The sequence below is a fragment of the Lynx canadensis genome, chromosome B4 (genome assembly GCF_007474595.2).
Source record: "Lynx canadensis isolate LIC74 chromosome B4, mLynCan4.pri.v2, whole genome shotgun sequence".
Classification (NCBI taxonomy): Eukaryota; Metazoa; Chordata; class Mammalia; order Carnivora; family Felidae; genus Lynx; species Lynx canadensis.
The window spans coordinates 10,967,563-10,981,583 of NC_044309.1; the positions used below are offsets into that span (position 1 = coordinate 10,967,563).

The 14,021-nt window shown below is 46.2% G+C and overlaps 1 long non-coding RNA gene across 1 annotated transcript in view; it reads right to left on the minus strand.

Moving 5' to 3' along the window:
* Window positions 1–14,021, minus strand: part of LOC116738178 — a 30,493-nt gene that overhangs the window by 5,770 nt on the left and 10,702 nt on the right. The window contains exons 3-7 of the long non-coding RNA XR_004343837.1: window positions 7,219–7,389; window positions 6,933–7,033; window positions 6,668–6,833; window positions 4,923–5,049; window positions 3,955–4,045 (exon numbers count right to left, since the gene is read on the minus strand). This is a non-coding gene — a long non-coding RNA (uncharacterized LOC116738178). The remainder of the gene's footprint in view (window positions 1–3,954; window positions 4,046–4,922; window positions 5,050–6,667; window positions 6,834–6,932; window positions 7,034–7,218; window positions 7,390–14,021) is intronic.

Genomic DNA, 14,021 nt, shown 5'->3' on the forward strand with positions numbered 1-14,021 from the left:
AAAACGTGTCTGATAGAGACCCACACTGAGGATAAAAGAGCCTGAGCCCAGGGGCCAGCAGGTTCCATGTTTGCTTTCACGTTTAATGATGTGTGCTGCCCAGGGATGTTGTGTCAAAGGTCAGAGGTAGCCAAGTACCCAGGGCAGGGGCTGTCACAGTCACAGGCAATACTGTCATTATCTGTGTGCGGTACTACAGCTGCATTTAGGGGCTCCCTTGGTCACTTGGCAAGGGGTATGGCATCAGATGCAGAAGGACAGAACCCACAGCGCTTAAGGACTTTGGGAGAAAAACTAAAATACAACAGCCTGCGTGTTGGCACCCAGAGCTGTGCTTTTGCTATCTAGAAGGTCGTCGAAGCAAGCAGCACCTGAGCGCGGTCTGAATCGTCTGGTAGTGGTGGATAGTGCCACGCAGGAACGCTTCCAGAGAGTTCCCGTGTCATCTCTGTTCCGTCCCCCAGTAACACCATTTCTGGATCAGATACAGCGGATCGGTCCATTTTAGGCAGCTCACTTGGAAGTTTTAGCACCTCTACATGGATATTGTAGTTAAGACCACCAGTGTTCATAAAGTTTCCATCTGTTTCATTTGTTTTGAGTTCTCCACCAGTCACTGATAGGAGAAGCAATGGTGAGGCTGAGCAAAGTCTACCTAAACACAGCCCTATCTTCTCTCGAATTCCACATTTGCACATCCATCTGCCCACCCGAGCTCCACTTGAGTGTCTAATCAGGCATCACAAATTTAACAAATCTAAAACAGAACTATTTTTTTCATGTTTGCCTATTTATTTTTAAAGCAGGGGGAAGGGCAGAGAGAGAGGGAGAGAGTGAATGTCAAGTAGGCTCCACGCTGTCAGTGCAGAGCCTGATGCTGGACTTGATCCCACCCACCATGAGATCACGACCTGAGCTGAAATCAAGACCCTCAACCGACTGAGCCACCCAGGTGCCCCCAAACAGAACTCTTGATTCTCTCCCCAAACCTGCTCCTTCTCCAAGTGTTCCTAAGGGAAAAACTCGGAAGTGCCCTTGATTCCTCTTACTGCCTCCCATGCCACATCCTATCCATGTTCCCTGACAAATTCTAGGCTCTACTTTTGGGGTCCGACCATCTTTCACGACCCCTTCTGCTACAGCAAAGTCCAGGCCACTGCTTCTCTCACCTGGAATAATGCAAGACCTCCCCTGGTCTACCTTGACTCTCTACACACTCTTCTCCACATAGCAACAGTGATCCTTTGAATGCTAAGTTAGATCCTAACACCTCCTATTCAAAATCCCCCAAACATCCCATCTCTCTCTGAACTTAGTTGGTCCTTGCCATAGCCTGTGAGGTGGTGTTCCTAGCCGCCGTCCTGCCACCCTCTCCCTCAGCCCTTGCCCTCCAGGCTGCCAGCCTCCATGCTGTTTCCAGAGCACTCCAAGCTCACTCCTACCTCGGGACTTTTGCACATACTGTTTCCCCTGCCTGCAGAGCTCTTCCCAAATCCCTCAATACCTCACCTTCCTTCGGCTCACCTCCTCACCTTCCTTCAGGTCTCTGCTCAAACATCATCTCATCAGAGATGCCTTCCCTACCACGCTGCCTAAAATAATAACACATTTTTGTCTCTCCCTTAACCTTCTTTGTTTTTTTTTTTCATGGCAATATCATTACCTAACATTACTATATATCCCATGTTTTTAAAATTATTTATTTGAGTGAGAATTTTTGTCTTGCTTCCCCGCCATGTCCTAGGACCAAGAATGTGTCTGGCATAGAATAGACATTCACTAAATATTTTTTGAATTAATGTTACTGGGTATTCTGCCTAAGTGGCTGTATACTGGTAATACTTATTTTCTTTTATATAGTGAAATATCATACATACAAAAGTACATACAATGCATATGTATGATTTAAAAAATAAGTGGATACCCATGTATTACCAGGAAGTATATCAACAGTATCTTCTGAAGTACCAAAATAGATTTCAGACCAAGTCAAGTCCAAATTCTTTCACATTATGAGTCAGTTAGGACTCTCTTTGATGTAAATATCAGAAAAGCTAACTTAAACTGGCTTAGACAATAAGGAGATTTATCATATAAAGCCTCATTAAGGAAGAAAAGAAAGAAAGAAAAGAAAGAAAAGAAAGAAAAGAAAGAAAAGAAAGAAAAGAAAGAAAAGAAAGAAAGAAAGAAAGAAAGAAAGAAAGAAAGAAAGAAAGAAAGATCCAGAGGTCAAGGGACCTTTAGGCAATGGTTAATCCAGTGCTTAGAAGATGTCATCAAACAGGGCACCTGGGTGGCTCAGTCGGTTAAGCCTCCAACTTCAGTTCAGGTCACGATCTTGCAGTTCGTGAGTTCAAGCCCCACGTCGGGCTCTGTGCTGCCAGCTCGGAGCCTGGAGCCTGCTTCGGATTCTGTGTCTCCCTCTCCCTCTGCCCCTAACCCACTCACATTTTGTCTCTGTCTCTCTCAAAAATAAATAAACATTAAAAAAGAAGGTGGCACCAAAGAACTGTTTCAATCCTTCTCTCCATTCTGCCTTCATTGGGATCAACCTCATCCTAAAGCTAGCTCACTAATGGTGACAAGATAACTGCGGACAGATGCAGGCCATATGCTCTGTTCCATGTCCAAGAGAGAGCAGGTATGCCTTTATCAAGGCATCATAAGCTAGAGATGCTGAGAACACTCTGATTGGACCTTCTTGGGTCCGTATATCACCTCGGGACCAATCACATGCCTAGGGAATGCAACGTGCTGACTGGCTTAGCTATGCTCAAGGGCTCCAACCTCGGAGCCCCAGGTAGAAACATGTGGATTCTCCAGCAGAAATCAGGGGCTGTTGGAAGGGCAGTAATGCAAGCTGGGGTGGTATTCATGAATGTCTACTGTACCGCTGTTCGCCAAAGAGCCCCTGACACCTGGAGTTCAGAGCCAATTGTATTTAGTTGTAGACATAGTCTAACAAGCTTGGCGTCTGCTCTCACAGCCCACGGCAAGGGGCAGAGACTCAAAATAGACAGATTGGCGAAAACAGGCAGTGGCACCAAGTAGACACACGATCCCTAAGAACATGATCATTTAGCCCTAAGGGGAAAAAAACCACAGTGGCTCATTGGTGACAGGACTGGATTACACCTCCTAATGCAACGGTAATATTATGATGACCCTACATCCAGTGGACAATGGTTAGGAAGAAAAAGGGATGTTTAACGGATTTTGAAGAGATTCTATCAAAACAGTGACTATTATAAGGTAGACACTCCAAGAGATAAGTTTCAGTCCTCCCAAATGAAGCCAACTAAGTGAGCTGCTGTTAGCTGTAATCATCAAAATTATAGTGAGAGGAGAGCCATCTTTTCAATGGGTTTAGGGAATTTCTACCTATTCCAGGCCTGTTATTAAAAGGAAATCGTAGCAGTTTAATGAGCAAAATGAGTGGTTGGGGTTTTGTTTTGTTTTGTTGTTTTGTGGGGGGGGGGGTTGTTATTGTTTTTGTTTTTCATAAAAAGAAAGTAGTCCTTTTCAAACTCAAAAGCTAAAAGGGGGAACTTAAGCTTTGGCTCACTATCTTTCCCACTTCTAGTAAGAAGTATGTTGGGGGCGGCTGGTGGTTCAGCCCGTTAGACGTCCAGCTTTGGCACAGGTCATGATCTCACAGTTCATGAGTTCGAGCCACATACTGAGCTCGGCGTTGGCAGTGTAGAGCCTGCTTGGGACTCTCTCTCTCTGCCCCATCCATGTGCTCTCTCTCTCTCTCAAATAAATAAATAAACTTTAAAAAATAATTTAAAAAAAGTACGTTGGAGGTGGATATTTACTTTATACTTACTGGGAACCTGAATTTATTTTAGCTTGAATGTCCCTGACTGCATTTTGAGCAAGGAGGCAGTGGGGAGCATGGCCCACAGGTTTGCACATGGAGAAATCAAGACACGAACTAATGAAATAACTCACCTCTGGGGCTCTGTGGGTCCACCCGATGGCAGAACTTCCAATGTTGGTCCAACTCTTATTTGTGTGAGGCTGCTGATTTTGTTTTCAAGTACTAAAAATAAAAAAGAGAGGAATCAAGATCTGAGACTAAAGAGGAGCCAGGACTCTACATGGGGACTCTGCCTAGGGGATTTTGTTCCATTTGAAAACTCACTGCGACGTCCTACAGTCCATAATCACTTTTTTTCTTTAAATCTTTTACTTCTTCCATTAGGCAGACTTAATTAAGAGTAGAAATAGAGGCACATGGGTGGCTCAGTTGGTTCAGCATCCGAATCATTGTTTCCTCTCAGGTCATGATCTCACAGTTCGTGGGTTTGAGCCCCACATTGGGCAGTACAGAGCCTGCTTGGGATTCTCTGTCTCTCTCTGCCCACCCTGCTCATGCTCTCTCTTTCTTTCTCTCTCTCTCTCTCTCTCAAAATAAAATAAGTAAACTTAAAGAGAGTAGAAATAGCAGGCTGTTCCCCAAGTGATACAATCTGAGAGCCACTTGAGAAAGGTGTTCACTCTACATTCTCCACCACCATTATGAAGTCCCACCAGTAGAGATTACTGGCACGGAGGTGAGAGGGACAAGGTATTTTTCCACTTTCAGGGGCCTCCTAATAAATGGTATATATTCCTGAGAGACCTGATAAGACCTCCAGCTGCAAGAAGCAAGCCGAGAAGGGTATGTGGAAGAGAAGTAAAGGGAGCAGAGTTAGACCAGCTGGTTACTTTTACCTTAATCCAGCCTTACTTACTATTGTCCTTAATCCCCCACCTTTCTGAGTCTCCCTAATCTGGAACCCTCCACCTAAACTGTCATTCCAGAGCACTGCAACCCTTGCCCTCCCTCTCTGCCAGGCCCTGTATGAGTCTGCTTGGAATGCCACGACAAGGTCCCACAGCCTGGGACGCTTAAATAACAAAAATTCACTTCTTACCATTGTAGAGACTGAAGTCTGAGATCAAGGTGCAGACGGGGCTGGTTCCTTCTGAGGCCTCTTTCCTCGGCCACCTTCTCTTCGTATCTCCACAGGGTCTTCCCCCTTGTCTGGGTCCCCATCTCTTCTTTTTTTTTTTTAATTTTTTTTAATGTTTATTTATTTTTGAGACAGAGAAAGACAGAGCGTGAACAGGGGAGGGTCAGAGAGAGGGAGACACAGAATCTGAAGCAGGCTCCAGGCTCTGAGCTGTCAGCACAGAGCCCGACACGGGGCTTGAACTCACAAAGTGTGAGATCATGACCTGAGCCGAAGTCGGATGCCGAACCGACTGAGCCACCCAGGCGCCCCTCCCGATCTCTTCTAATAAAGATAGCAGCCACACTGGATTAGGGGCCACCGTAATGAGCTCATTTTAACTTAACTACCCTGTTAACAGCGGTCTCCAAATTTGGGCACATTCTGAGGTACCAGGGGTTAGGGCTTCACACGTGAATTTGGGAAAACCCAAATCAGTCCACAACAATATCTGGCCTTAAAGAGTCCCCTCAGGGGCACCTGGGTGGCTCAGTCGGTTCAGCATCCAACTCTTGGTTTCAGCTCAGATCATGATCTTACAGTTTGTGAGTTCAAGCCCCACATCGGGTTCGGTGCTACCGGTGGGAAGCCTGCTTGGGATTCTCTCTCTCTCCCTCTCTCTCGGCCCCTTCCCCACATGAACTCTCTCTAAAAATAAATAAACTTTAAAAAATAAATAAAGAGTCCCCTTAAAGTCTCTTGACTCCTTTTCTGAAATATTGACCCTGAATCCACTTCAAATTTACTGTAACAGGTTTCTTTGAGGCAGAATTTTCTCGTCTGAATGGCACCCCTCCCCAGCCTCCCAAAAACATTAGGCAGGACACAGTATGTTTAAACTTGGAGGGCAACCTGCCTGCAACTTGTGAGTTTGTTTGCTTGAACAACTGGGTTCCATGCGGGGTACCCTGAACTATCCCACGGGACAACTGTCTGGATTGGGCCTCTCTGGTGACAGGCACACTAGGATTTCTGAGGAGCTGTGGGCCCAGGCGGAGAGCTGCCCCCTGCCAGCAGCTGACCAGAAACGAGAGCAATTGAGAATTAAAGGGAAAAAGTGCCCCAGCACCGAAATAAAAGCAAAGGCCCTTGCTTCCTCCCTTCCTTGCATCGTGGGATCACAGAGATCTCTACGGCAGCTAGCCCAGCTCTCTGATTGAGGCCATCCCTCAGGCTTTAGTTCTGAGGGATACCTGGGCTGCATACCTTTGTAAAAGAACGGCCCTGTGTCAGGTTTGGACTGTCACTGAGCACAGGCTGGAGGTATTTGTGGAGTGCCATCACTCCAAGGTCCTATGGTAGGAGCAGCTCCCAGCTTTCAGCCTCTTCTCTGAGCTGTGTGACCACACCCTGATTCAGATAAACGGCCTCTCATCCCCCCTGCACCCCACCCCATGCCTCGGCCCCACTACCCTGGTCACTGGGCTGGTTTCGGAGTCCAGAAAGCACGAGGTAATTTCTACACATATTCCATCCACTCAGTGGCCACCACGCCCAGGGGTGTCCTCTCTGCTGTTCAACCTGGAGAATTTAGGGCAGGACGGCAGTCCTGTGCAATGACCTTGAATCAGGGCCTCACAAAACAGTGTGCAGGCAGTCTCAGTAGTTCATGGACGCACCCTTAACTAACCCAAGAAAGCAACCTTCCCTGTGGGAGAAAGGAATACCATCTCCTTTGCTGGAAATCTTAAAAATTGGCGAGAGGTTCATCTTGTTTGAGCTGGAGGACATGGGACTCCAGAGGAGACTGTCTCCTGGGGCCCGGCGTTCTCCTTGGATCTGTGCCCAGCCCCCTAACACTGGTCAAGCTCAGCAGGGACTCCTCCTCCAGACCTGGAACCGTGTCCCTCAGTTGTGATTGCTCTGGACACCGCGGCCTCTCCCCCACCCGGCTCTTGTGCTGTTGGGGCTCGCTATTCCAAGAACACTGACCGTGCGCTTTGCTTGCAGTGACCCGCTGGTGATACCACACTCTGCAGATCTCGTGCTCTGAGATGCTGATGCTCTGCCCACGCACGGGTTCCTGTGGGCCCCTGTAAGGGACGAGATACATCAGTGGCTCAGAATCGACTCGACTCTCTAGACTCATCCACTGTGTCCTTTCCTCCTGGTTGCCATCACACTGGCTGACTGCACTGTCAGCAATCACCTTCCTGCTCCCTTGCATTTGCCCACCAGCCTTCTGCCCTCCCTTTTGACCCCCTAGTCTCTTCCTTACCCCCTTCCGTCTGGTTTCCGTGTACTGCAAGTCAGTTTCATTTTAGAAATGGCGAGTTAATTCTATGTGCTAGGTGCCACGGGGGAGCGAATGCACGGCCTTGGCTACAGAGAGATGAGATCCGTGGGGTGCACAGAAACAGCCACGCCACCAGGTAGAACATTCCAAGCCCTGTAAAAAGAGACAGAGGAAGAAAGGAGAGGTGGTTGTTTGGGGGACACTCAGGAAATCGCCATGAAGGAGGCGGCATTTAAGATGAGCTTCAAGGACCAACGAGGTCTTTGACAGGCCAGGACGTGAGTCATTCCTACAAGCGGGGCAGGTGGGGGGCGGGGGTGGGCAGGGGCAGCACAGAAAGTATCCAGGCTGCAGAAGAAGGGAGAGATTTGAGGGAGGAGGGGATGTGGGGGTCAGATGGAGAGGAATGTCGCCCTGGAGAGGCCGGCTGAGCCTGGTGAGCCACTGAGTGAATGAGCAGGACCCACTGGGAGGAGTAGTCACAGGTCAGTAACTTCTCACCGACTAGGCTTTGTTCCAACTCGACTGCCTAGTAATCACAAAGAAATTGAGTCATTCTTACAACTGCGAGACCCCCAAGTTGTTTTATGTCAACCTTCTTGGTCCTGGGGCGTTCGTGAAAACTGAAAAAGTATAATTCAGGGGGCTCATAATGAGTCAGTGATTTCAGAATCTGCACGTGAGCAGGGTCAGGAGTCTTCCTTGTGAGTCTCCCCTAAGGAAAGTGTGAGCACCTGCCAGGTCATCCAAGCCTGGGGAGCGGACTGGGGCGCTGCCCGCCCCTCCCCCAGCCCCCCTCTGAAAGCCAGGGGCTGATCCAGCAGGTGGGGGGGGGGGGGGGGGACCTCGGGCCCTCCCACCTCAACCCCTCTCCTCATCGGCTCTGACTTGGGGGAGAACTGGGTCATCACTTCACCATCCTGAGACAGCTGCCAAGAAGGCTCTGTCCCCGGAGGACAGTTTTGGCTGTTCCCGGACGGCAAGCGCGGGTGAAATGGAAGGCGGTCGAGATGGCAAACAGTGCGTCAGGGGATAGCGATCAGGGCTATCCCCTGATAGCCCTGAGGAGGGTGATCACCACAGGCTGCTGCTGAAATGTCACACTGCGCTGGCACACGCCGGTCCTCCTGTTTCAGTTACTAGATACTTTTTCCCTTATTTAAACATATCCAGTCGATGCCATCCTGCAGGTATCTCTTCACTGGGCAAGAAGACAAAAGCTATATGTTTTTAAAATACATTTAAATATGCTTTTCCCTCTGCAAGCCAATGTGTATGGCTTTTTTCTTTTTTTTTCTTTAAATGTTTATTTGTGCATTTTTGAGAGAAAGAGTTAGAGAGCAACCACGGGAGGGGCAGAGAGAGAGAGGGAGAGAGAGAGAATCCCAAGCAGGCTCCATCTGTCAGCACAGATCCCCATGCGGGGCTTGAACTCATGAACCATGAGATCATGCCCCGAGCTGAAACCAAGAGTCGAACATTTAACCGACTGAGCCACCCAAGTGCCCCTATGGGTTTTTTTTCAATTAATTATTTGAAATATACTTTGCCAAAAATCATAGCCTGTCATCTTATAGCCTTGTTTTAATAATACACTGCTTTTAGGGACGCCTGGGTGGCTCAGTTGGTTGAGAGTCCAACTCTTTTTTAAACTTTTTTTTTTTAATTTTTTTTTAACGTTTATTTATTTTTGAGACAGAGAGAGACAGAGCATGAACGGGGGAGGGGCAGAGAGAGAGGGAGACACAGAATCGGAAACAGGCTCCAGGCTCCGAGCTGCCAGCACAGAGCCCGACGCGGGGCTCGAACTCACGGACCGCGAGATCGTGACCTGGCTGAAGTCGGACGCTTAAATGACTGCGCCACCCAGGCGCCCCCTTTTTTTTTTTTTTTAATTTTTTTTTCAATGTTTTTTATTTATTTTTGGGACAGAGAGAGACAGAGCATGAACGGGGGAGGGGCAGAGAGAGAGGGAGACACAGAATCGGAAACAGGCTCCAGGCTCCGAGCCATCAGCCCAGAGCCCGACGCGGGGCTCGAACTCACGGACCGCGAGATCGTGACCTGAGCTGAAGTCGGACGCTCAACCGACTGCGCCACCCAGGCGCCCTGAGAGTCCAACTCTTGATTTCAGCTCAGGTCATAATCTCATGGTTCGTGGGGTCGAGCCCCGCGTCGGGCTCTGTGCTGACAGCTCGGAGCCTGGAGCCCGCTTCGGATTCTGTGTCCCCCTCTCTGTCTGCCCCTCCCCTGCTGGTGCTCTCTCTCGCTCTCTCTTTCTCTCTCTCTCAAATATAAATACACATTAAAATTTTTTTAATAATAATAATGCACTGCTTTTATAGCAACTCTACCTGTCAGGCAGTGTCCCTGAATTGGCAAAGGTTTGTCTTGTTTTGTGAAGAAAGCTACAGGTCGGGGATCAGGAGCCACGTCCTTCTTCTGGTTCTCTTGGAGCTTCCGTTTCTCCATCATCTACTTGATGAATTAGTGTTGGAAAAACATTCTGAGACGGAGGCATGAAAACCACTATAGGGCCAGAGGTACGGAAGTAGCACATCTTAAGCAAAAGAAGCATTCCTGTGTGCAACATAGGCTTTTTTTTTTAACATTTATTTTTGAGAGACAGAACATGAGTGGGGGAGGGGCACGGAGCGAGAGGGAGAGGGAGGGAGGGAGGGAGGGGGAGAGAGAGAGAGTCCAAAGCAGGCTCCAGGCTCTGAGCTGTCAGCACAGAGCCTGAAGTGGGGCTTGAACCCAAGAACCGGGAGATCATGACCTAAGTCAAGTCAGATGCTCAACGGGCTGAGCCACCCAGGTGCCCCAAAAACAGTCTAGTTGCTTAGAGATACATTAAATTGAAAAAAAAACCTTGACCATGTCATTAACATTCCTTGAGTAAATGTAGCTAGTGTTTTGTAAGGATATTCTTTTAATGTCCCTTGACCTTGGGCAAAGATTCTCATGCATATGAATCACCAGGGGACTTCCTCCTCACCCAAAACTTGGACCTTATGAGACTTTGCTCTTCAAAGTGTGGTCTTTATGACAGCATCATTGGCATGCCTTAGGAGCTTATTAGAAATGCAGGATCTCAAGCCTTACTCCAGAATGCATCAGGACCTTATTTTAACAAGATTCTCGGGTGATTTGTATGCATATTAAAGTTGAGAAATATGGCTTTAAGTGCAGAATATTTGAAGTCTTTTTTTTAAATTTAATTTATTTTTTTTAATTTACATCCAAGATAGTTAGCATATAGTGCAACAATGATTTCAGGAGTAGATTCCTTAACGCCCCTTACCCATCTAGCCCATCCCCCCTCCCACAAACCCTCCAGCAACCCTCTGTTTGTTCTCCATATTTTAGAGTCTCTTATGTTTTGTCCCCCTCCCTGTTTTTATATTATTTTTGCTTCCCTTCCCTTGTATTCATCTGTTCTGTGTCTTAAAGTCCTCCTTGGGGCGCCTGGGTGGCTCAGTCGGTTGAGCGTCCGGCTTCAGCTCAGGTCATGATCTCATGGTTTGTGAGTTCGAGCCCCGCATCAGGCTCTGTGCTGACAGCTTGGAGCCTGGAGCCTGCTTCGGATTCTGTATCTCCGTCTCTCTGCCCCTCCCCCACTCAGGCTCTGTCTCTCTCTCTCAAAAATAAATAAACATTAAAAAAAATTTTTTAAGTCCTCATATGAGTGAAGTCATATGATATTTGTCTTTCTCTGATTTCGCTTAGTATGATACCCTGTAGTTCCATCCACGTAGTTGCAAATGGCAAGATTTCATTCTTTTTGATTGCCAAGTAATACTACATTGTGTGTGTGTGTGTGTGTGTGTGTGTATATATATATATATATATATATATATATATATATATCACATCTTCTTTATCCATTCATCCATCGATGGACATTGGGTGCTTTCCATACTTTGGCTATTGTTGATAGTGCTGCTATAAACATTGGGGTGTATGTGTCCCTTCAAAAACAGCACACCTGTATCCCTTGGATAAATACCTAGTAGTGCGATTGCTGGGTCATAGGGTGGGTCTATTTTTTAATTTTTTGAGGAACCTCCATACTGTTTTCCAGAGTGGCTGCACCAGCTTACATTCCCACCAGCAGTGCAAAAGAGATCCTCTTTCTCTGCATCCTCGCCAACCTCTGTTGTTGACTGAGTTGTTAATGTGAGCCATTCTGACAGGTATAAAGTGGTATCTCATTGTGGTTTTGATTTGTATTTCCCTGATGATGAGTGATGTGGAGCATTTTTTCATGTGTCGGTTGGCCATCTGGATGGCTTCTTTGGAGAAATGTTTATTCATGTCTTTTGCCCATTTCTTCACTGGATTATTTGTTTTTTGGGTGTTGAGTTTGATAAGTTCCTTACAGACTTTGGATACTAACCCTTTATCTGATATGTCGTTTGCAAATATCTTCTCCCATTCCGTCAGTTGCCTTTTAGTTTTGCTGATAGTTTCCTTCGCTGTGCAGAAGCTTTTTATGTTGATGAGGTCCCAATATTTCATTTTTGCTTTTGTTTCCCTTGCCTCTGGAGACGTGTTGAGTAAGGAGTTGCTGCAGCCAAGGTCAAAGAGGTTTTTGCCTGCTTTCTCCTCAAGGATTTTGATGGCTTCCTGTCTTACATTTAGGTTTTTAATCCATTTTGAGTTTATTTTTTTGTGTCTGGTGTAAGAAAGTGGTCCAGGTTCATTCTTCTGCATGTCGCTGTCCAGTTTTCCCAGCACCACTTGTTGAAGAGACTGTCTTTATTCCATTGGATATTCTTTCCTGCTTTGTCAAAGATTAGTTGGTCATACATTTGTGGGTCTATTTCTGGGTTCTCTATTCTGTTCCATTGATCTGAGTGTCTGTTTTTGTGCCAACAACCTGGACATTCTTAATGCACCAAAGGCCCTCACAACTTAAAGATACCTTGTAGTAAATATACTGATAAAATAAAAAATTATTTGGCCTTCTTAGAAATGTTTCAAACATTTGGAATTTCTTAACACAACTTTTTTTTTTTTAACAGAGTGGAAGTTAGAATGGCTTATTCTTGATCATGTCTTCCCACTTATTAAATTAGATGACTCCTTCCTTACTAGTATATCCTAGTTAGCTCGAGTCAGATTTTAATTGCTTAAACTATTCAATTTATGAATCTACCGGGTCTGTTCCTCTTCCCAGGAGAGGAAGGGGAAGGGAAAGTCAATGAAAATTAAATGACCTAATTTTGCTCTTCTTCCTAAACTTGGGAAATGAGCTGATGAAAGACAAAACTCAAGCCTATTAGGGACTTGTTGGTATAGTTGTGCCCCTTATCCATGGGAACACGTTCCAAGCCCCCCATTGGGTGCCTGAAATCAGAGATGGTACCAAACTCCACATACACTGCATTTTTTCCCGTATATACACAAATATGATAAGGTTTAACTTCTAAATTAGGCACAGTAAGTGACTAACAACACGAATAATGAAGTAGAACAATGATGATATACTATAATAAAAGTTATGTATCATATTGCGCTGTACTCGCTCTTCTTGTGATGACGTGAGATGATCAAATGCCTACATGATGAGATGAAGCAAGGTGAATGACATACCACAAGGCTCCTGGTGACCTTCTGACCATCCATCAGAAGGAGGGTCATCTGCTTTGGACCTTGACTGCGGGTGACTGAAACCATGGCTGAGGGAGAGGGAAGAATTACTGGATATGTCAACTGGCCCTGAGATCCTCAAATAGTTGGTTGGAAATGTGCATATTTAAATACCCCCATTGAGAATAATTTTTCTCCCACCAGAACGCATAGTTCCTAAGGGTTCGTCTGCCCTTCCTGAGAGAGACACAGACTGAACCGAACTCTGTGCCCTGGCCAGCTCTCCCTATCACCTGCATGGCCCACACTCCCTTTTTGTCCCCCCACCAGTCTGGTTAAGGGCTCCTGAGTAAAACCAAACGAAGACGTGAAGATGGGCAAGACGATGAAGCCTGTGTAGCATGAATCCTGTAGCCTTATCCCTTTACAGTTTCTGGGCTTTTGCTTCGATGCAGGGCTTCAGTCTGCCCTGGAAAGACGTGACACTTTACATAGGTGAGCTTGACTCAGAGAATTGCTCTGCTTTAGATTTGCCTGAAACATGGAAGCAAAGAATCTTCTCATAAATATAAAACAGTGCTTTGTATTTAGCATTTAGCAATTCTTTATGAAATCCTTAAGGAAAATGCTCGAATATTTCCAACAAACTCTTGGTGGATTTGTACACAGTTCTCAACCTTTCTGTAGCTGGGAAATGCATCTTCTGGTTTTTCTTGTCTCTCTTAGTACCTCCTCAGCTGACTCCACTCAGATGAATACTTAAGGTGAGATTTCCACATTTTGAATGTTTGTAACTATTCCCTAAACTCTCATAAAGGTCATACTTTTCCCCAATACTAATTTGAAACCTTGAAAGTAGTCAGCAACAGAGGCACAGATCCCTTAACCAACTTTATAGAGAGAGGTGCTTGAATCAGTCAGAAGAACTCATGTTCGGAAGGCAGCTCCAGGGGTAAGGGGAGCGCAACAGACAGAATTCTCACTCACTCAGACACTTACTACATGCGTGAGTTTGAGCGAATCATGGAACCCTTTTTGAACCTCAGTTTCCTCACCTGTAAAATGGGAAGAATAATACCTTCTAAAGACTATTATGAGAATAAAATGTGTGTGAATGAGTTCTGTAAACTGTGAAATGATATGAAGATATGCAGCATGATTATTACTATACCCCTGAGATACGAGAGGGT